Source organism: Solanum verrucosum, unplaced genomic scaffold, assembly GCF_900185275.1.
Source record: "Solanum verrucosum unplaced genomic scaffold, falcon-dt-bn FXZP01000024.1, whole genome shotgun sequence".
Lineage (NCBI taxonomy): Eukaryota > Viridiplantae > Streptophyta > Magnoliopsida > Solanales > Solanaceae > Solanum > Solanum verrucosum.
Window position 1 is genome coordinate 152,986 of NW_026020207.1, and position 7,139 is coordinate 160,124.

A 7,139-nucleotide genomic window follows, 5' to 3' on the forward strand; every position below is an offset into this window, starting at 1 on the left:
ATCAATATACATGCTACTAAAACAGAAGTAGGAGGCAGAGCAAGAGGTAGATCAATAGTTCAACTCAATCACCTGGAGCTTCTTCACATGTGTATATATATTCATTTGTACAAGATTTAGTTGTAATTTCATGCACTGATGTGTGAAAATCAGGCCACCACAAATAATGAACGTGGTAGAGGAAGAGGCACAAAAAGAGTTTCAAGTTCTATAGACAATATAGATATGCTTTAATATTTGAGTTTCAAATTACAGACTTTTAATGGTAGAGGTAGAGGTAAAAGAGTAGGAATATGTAGAGGAAGATGAATGCCTCAAGAAAGAAATGTGAATGAAGGACTGTGTAGACGAAGAGGAATGCCTCAACATAGTCAAACTAGTTCTGAAGCAAGAGGGAAGAGACCAGTTGAACATGAGGACACAAGTGGAGGACAAACAAGAGCTTTTAAAAAGGCCAAAAATGGTAGGTGTTGGCATATACCAAGCTGAAGATGGATTTACAACTCTCAATGTAAGTTTACAACTTTCAATGCAAGCCTAAATGTCTTTTGATTTGAATATGTATTTATTTGACTAAGCAACCTGGATTGCCAAGTAGAAAAGCCATAAATACTGGTACAAGAGTGACAAAGAGGGCTGATGTTGTTACTGGTGATATTGTCTACACACCAATACATGGATTCAAATGGAAGGGGAAGACAACTATTACCAGTATCAACCTAGAAAGAATGAGGGCTGAAAAGGTTATCCAAACTAGGTCTGCAGTTACTGCTACTACTAATAGCCAAAGCCAAACAAGTTCAAGTAGGAAGACTCATGTGCCATGGAAGTAGGACATTTGATGTTGTCTTGTTCATTTTGACAAACAAATTTTAACTATGTATATTTTTGTGTTGTTTTTGGTTGGAACCAAACTCAATTTAGCGTGTACAAAACAAGATCAACTTGATAGCAATACTTCAAATTGAATGATTATGTTGGAATGAAGTCCTCTTTTTGATCAATGTTTTTGTTTCTTTTAGCAATATCCTTCTCATTTATTTGTAGTTGAACATATTTTTGAAGTTTCTCGAATGGTTACCACAATAATATAGACAACCAAATACATTAACAACTTGTTCAAATCATAACTATTTCGACAACAAAGACCAACAAAAACTTGAGCATTCGACAAAGCAAGATCAAGACAATTAGCTTCAAGTTACACACACCTACAACTTCAAAAACTTGAAAGTAACTAAACATGTCTATGGAAATTTTGGTTGCACACACCGACAACTTCCATAAAATTAAGAAGAAATTAAACCATAAAAAACTTCAAATTATTAACGCTTTCTACTGGAAATTAAAAGATAAAACAAATTCCTACCTTATTAGACTTGGGGTAACAATAAATTCGTCAAAGAGAGAGCACCAACGTTGAGCTTGCTTTGGAAAAAAAGTTGAAATCAATTTTAGGGCTACCAACGGCTCTTTTCTCTTTAAATTTGGCGAAGATGATGTTATTTAAATTAATTAAATAATTAATAATAAAGAAATGAAACGACACGTGACACTTTATAGTTGGTTAATGGCAGTGAAAACACCGCCTCACGCACGTAACAACCCAGACGAGGAAATGGGTCAAAATGGCTCATTTACAAAGATATTAAATAGTTCTGTGGGGTGATAAGACACTTTCAAAGTTAAGGTGTCTTTATGCAAATATGCGTAAACTTGTATTTTATCCAACCCATTTTTACCCATATGAGATTGGACAGATTTAATTATTATCCAATTTATATTGACCCATTTTTAACCCGCCCAAATTTTATTCAGCCCATCCATTTGCAACCAGTAACTGTAAGTAACAGAAACTAAGCAGTACACTTTTTTTCTGTTGGGCTAAACTTTCAGAAAAGTTTGCCACTCAGGTGCAATACTAATTTATGAAATGATAGATATGTGCAGGTTTTAGCGCAGCCATATTGTCCGGTTATACACTTAGTGCATCATTATAGATGTTTAAGTTTGTCTATCTAGATTTGTTTGGATCAATTATATATCAAGAATATGAGCGTACATGACTAGATTCGTTTTAGTTTTTTAAATATCAAATCAAATTATTTGTGTCAATTTTTTAAATTTATAAATCAAATCAAACTAATAAAACTCCGGTTTTTCAATCTTGGGTTGGTTCGAATTTTTCAAATATCAAACTAAACTATTTGTGTTGAATTTTTAAAATTTTAAATCAAACCAAACTAATAAGCTTTGGATTTTTTTTGGGTTTTTGGATTTTTCGGTAAAGTATTCACACAAACATATAATTAACTTGTGCTCCAAATGTTTCTTTAGTCCAATCAAAATACAACTATCTAAGGCGTTTCTTAAGAAAATAACACAAAATATGATATAAGTGATGACACTAAAATATTCAATAAAAAATAATAAAGAAATCGTATAAAATAAATATCGCAAATTGATAAGTTATAACGAAAATGATCATAATTTAAAAGTACTAAATCATGCTAAAATAAGTCTACTACGTATTAATTACATTAAACATTAAAAAATTAGGATATGTATTTTATATGTCTAAACCAATGTAAAAATAAAGAACAAATATTCAACATTATTGTCATTCTTAGTGTTGAATTAATTTTTTTTGTTAGCATTAGTATGATTTTATTTTTAATTGAACTTTATTAGAGTCACTAATATCTATGAACTATAACCTTCATTGCATTATTCAAAATTCGAAATCTCAAAAGACTTGAAAAAGTATGTTAAAAGATAAAAATTATGAAAAGTTATAAGTAATATTTAGAAATTACATCAAAGTAAGTAGTTTTATGTATAAAGTAAATTTTAAAAATAAAATATATAATGTCGGGTTGGTTTTGTTCGGGTTGATTTTTTTTAGTTAAAACCAAACCAACCGAAGTATAATCGGGTTTTCTTTTCCAATACCAACCAAGTCAAACAAAACTATTAGTCGAATGTTTTTTTCGAATTGGCTCGATTTTCAATTTAGTTCGATTTTTTATTCAGTTTTGTACACATAACTAGTTAAGCTCCTCTTCATCAAATGCTAATAACTAGGTAGTCTCAGATGATTTCATAAGGATCATAAGCAAGCTCCTTATACCATCACAACATATCGTTTCCATTTGTCAGTGTATAGAGTTACTTGATAGCTTTGCTTGTGAGAGACAATGAATACTTGGTGGAATAATCAAGAAGCGTACAAGCTAAGTCGAATAACACCTTTATAAAACAAAATGCCTTTATATGTTGAAGAAACATAGTGAAAATGATCAATTTTTATACAAAATATGATCAGAAAACCAGAAAAGGCAGAAGAGGAATAAGAGAAAATAATTGATTGCTTTTTGCAAGAAAATATGATGGGAAGATTGGTGAGGATTGAAGAGGAATAAGAGAGGAGAACCCTACAAAGAAGACTAGAGCTCTCTGGCATATTCAAAATATATATCTTATTTTGGTTTATAGTTTCAAAAGAGATATTGATAAAATAATTCTTCAAAATATCATAATCTTAAGGAGAGCAAATCAGTCCATATATATATATATATATATATTTATCATAAAAAGAGTATAAAATAATTGTTACGAAAAAGTTAAAATTGGAAAGGTAGCAATATTATCATTATCTATATTTATCTATCTATCTCTATATATCTATATCTTCTATATATTAATATTAATATTATATTAATATTTTATTTTATTTTATTTTTAATTTTAATTTTAATAACTTAAAAGCATAAATTCCTAACTTGAATGTTAAATTACTTTGATATCCCTAACTTAGGTTGTAACTTTTTCGATAAGTTGTGTCTTTATTCAAAGGGTTGTAACTTTTAGATGAGTTATGAATTTTCCAAAGAGTTGTGACATTTTCAATAAGTTGTGTCTTTTCCAAAGGGTTGTGACTTCTCGGAAATGTCATGACTTTTCAGATAAGACGCAAAAACAATTGTTCATACTACCCTTTGTTGACTATAAATAGAGGGACTTCCTCTCATTTTTCAACCACAAATTTTTTAATCTTCTACTCTTCTTTTTTCTTGCAATTTAAAAGTTTTTGTGTGATTTATTATCGTTGAGTGAGTTTGAAATTTAGCAGAATACGAGGTACCATTATTCTGACGAAGTAAATATTTTATCCTAAGAGGGTATATTCCATAACCTCGAGTACTTGATGAAAATAATTTTGATGATATAATAATTATTTTTTTACTTAATATATACATTAATATGTAATGTTCCAATATATAAAGTTAACATGATGTAGTCTAAATTCATTTATTTTTGTTAACAATTTCTCTTGTGATGTAGATATATGTTTATGAATATCTTTTTCCAAAATTTAGAGAATTTTCACAATTTGTTTTTTCTCAAGACAAAAGAATGACTTTATTTATCAATGCTACTTATGTCATTTAGATTGTTAGGAAGTTTGCTTCAAAATAGTTATTACTATATAAACATCGCCCTTTTATTCATATGATAACACCAATTGACGTTTGTCTTAGTTTATTTTTTATTATTTATTTAATAGCTAATTTTTATGAGATAAATATTTTTAGTAATGCAAATATATATTTATATTTGGATAGGTATTTGTATTTATATTAAAGTATTATATAGAGAAAACAGCAAAAAGCCCCCCTAATCTATTGTCAAATTCTCAACTACACACTTATACTTCACGGGGGTCCTATTACCCACCTGAACATTTTAAAAGTATAATATATACCCCCTTAAAAACTCACACCTAGATTTGTATCAAAAAGTGACACGCGCTTGCCACGTAATTTACCTTTTAAAAAAATTAAAAAAAAATATTTTTTCCTTTATTCTACGTTTCCTTTAATATTATCCTTCTTTTCTCTTCTCTTTCCTTTCTTGCTCCGTTTTTTCTTTACTTTGACTAAATGATTTTTCAAATTAGCAAAGCAAGCTTAAATTTAGAAACCATTGAGTGAAATTTTCTTCATAAACCTTCTTAACATCAACTGAAAATTCATCATGATTCTTGTTTAAAAAAACAAAAGAATTTAAAAAGGATCGATTAATGATAAAAAGATTTACCCTTTAATGTTATTTGGTAGGATATGCAATGAATGAGTTGCATGGAAAATTAGTGATGAACACAAAAAAGAGTGATAGTGTTCAATATTTGGAGACTTCAAAGTTTGATTTTTCAAAGTGAATTTTGAATTTTGGTTGATATTATTGAGAGCTTAGTAACTTTAAAAATGAGCACGGCGGTTAACGATGGAGGTAGATGGCGATTGATGTCGTGATAATTATGTACGGTGGTTGGGTCATAATAATACAACTAGGGAAACTTATAAATTTCACTCAAAGGTTCCTAAATTTCTCCATTAATGACACTAAAATTTGATCCTCTTGAATTTCGATTTTAAGCTATAGTCAATTTTTCACATTAATGAAAAATTGATCTAACGTGAAAAAATTGTGATTTGAGGATGAAAATCAGATTAATGGTGGGAAGCTGACGAGGGCGGCGACTTGGTGGTGGAGCTGAGTTACCGCCGGTGTTGCTCCGGTGAAGAGAAAACAAAAAGAGAAAAAAGGTAAAAAGAAAAAATAAAACAAACCAAAAGGAAACTTAATTTTTTATTAAAAAAAATAAAACAAAAACGGAAAGAAAATAGAAAATCAATATAAAATAAAAATACAATTTTAAAATTAAAGTTTTAATTATTATTTTTACCTCTCACTCTCTCAAAGAGAGTGAACTACACTTTCTTTGCCACCTCAGCATTTAGGGAGCAAATAATTCCACTTTAAAATTGTTGAAGGGGGTAATAGGACTTCCGTGATGAATACGTGTGTAGTTGGGAATTGGGTAATAGTTTAGAGGGACTTTTGGCTATTTTCTGTATTATATATGTCACAAATGTATTTTCAAGTTAATAAGATCTTCTAACTTCATAATATATTTTTTAAAAATATTTCGAGTTATTTAAAAAAAAAAATACTCACAACAAATGTGAAAAATATATGAATCATCTAAAATTTATCATTTACAAATTAAATTTTATATTTAGTAAGATGGAATAAACATTTACATTTTGTCCCTACACTAAATTAAAATCTAATAACTATATAAAAAAAATAGTAACATTAATTAAAAGTCCTATTTATTTATGTATGTATAAAATTTATTAGAAATTCAGCTCTTGCACATTAATTATTTAGTTATAACATTATAAATTCTCTTAGTTATTACCAATTATTGCAATCATTGTTCACAATATTTTACATTCTTACTTATAATATTATGAATTCCATAGTAATTACATTAATTATTATTATTATCTTTCATCTTTCTTTATATTAACTTTTGACCTATAATTTTTCATATTATTATATCTCCTCTATATATGTGATAACACGGTTTTGTTATTTTTCAATTGACGAATCATTCTTGGTTGAATAAATTGAAAGTAGTTTACAAGTATATGAATTATATCTTTGTTGAGTGTAAGATGAAAATGTGATTATATATATGATTTCACAGATAGAATATATTCTTTAATTTTAATTTTTAGTTTTTCCAGTAAAAAAATAAAAGGAAACCTTTCTCAGTTAACTATGGACAGTCAAATAACTATCTATAATTTATGTACACAGTCAATCCAGAAGTCAAATATGAGCGACAACAACAAGAACATCATCTATTATGTTATAACTTATCAAAATAAAAATTAATATACAAAAAATATTTCTAAAAGATAAAATGTAGTTGTTCTTTCACATGTTCATATGACATCTAAATAGTTTAACGTGGAAAGCACGTGCAAACCACATTTGGTTAGATGACAAGAAAAATACACAACAAATATCGTCAAGTAATATTAGTGAATACGACTAATTACATGATTGAATCTCATCAAATTGAAATAAATATATATATTGCATTTAACTAATGAAGTTTTTCATTGACCATCTTCATAGATGTGTGAATAAGATATATATATGACGATCCACATTGAACATTCACAAAAGAATCTACAATATTATTTTGTGCTAAGTTGATTATTCAAATCATTGCTTAAATAAGCAATACTATTTACTATAACATATATTTTCTAAATTGG

General features: G+C 28.1%; 1 pseudogene; it reads left to right on the forward strand.

The window, feature by feature from the left end:
• The first annotated feature begins 309 nt into the window (after positions 1-309).
• Positions 310-833, forward strand: LOC125830144 (uncharacterized; annotated as a pseudogene).
• Positions 834-7,139: the final 6,306 nt, after the last annotated feature.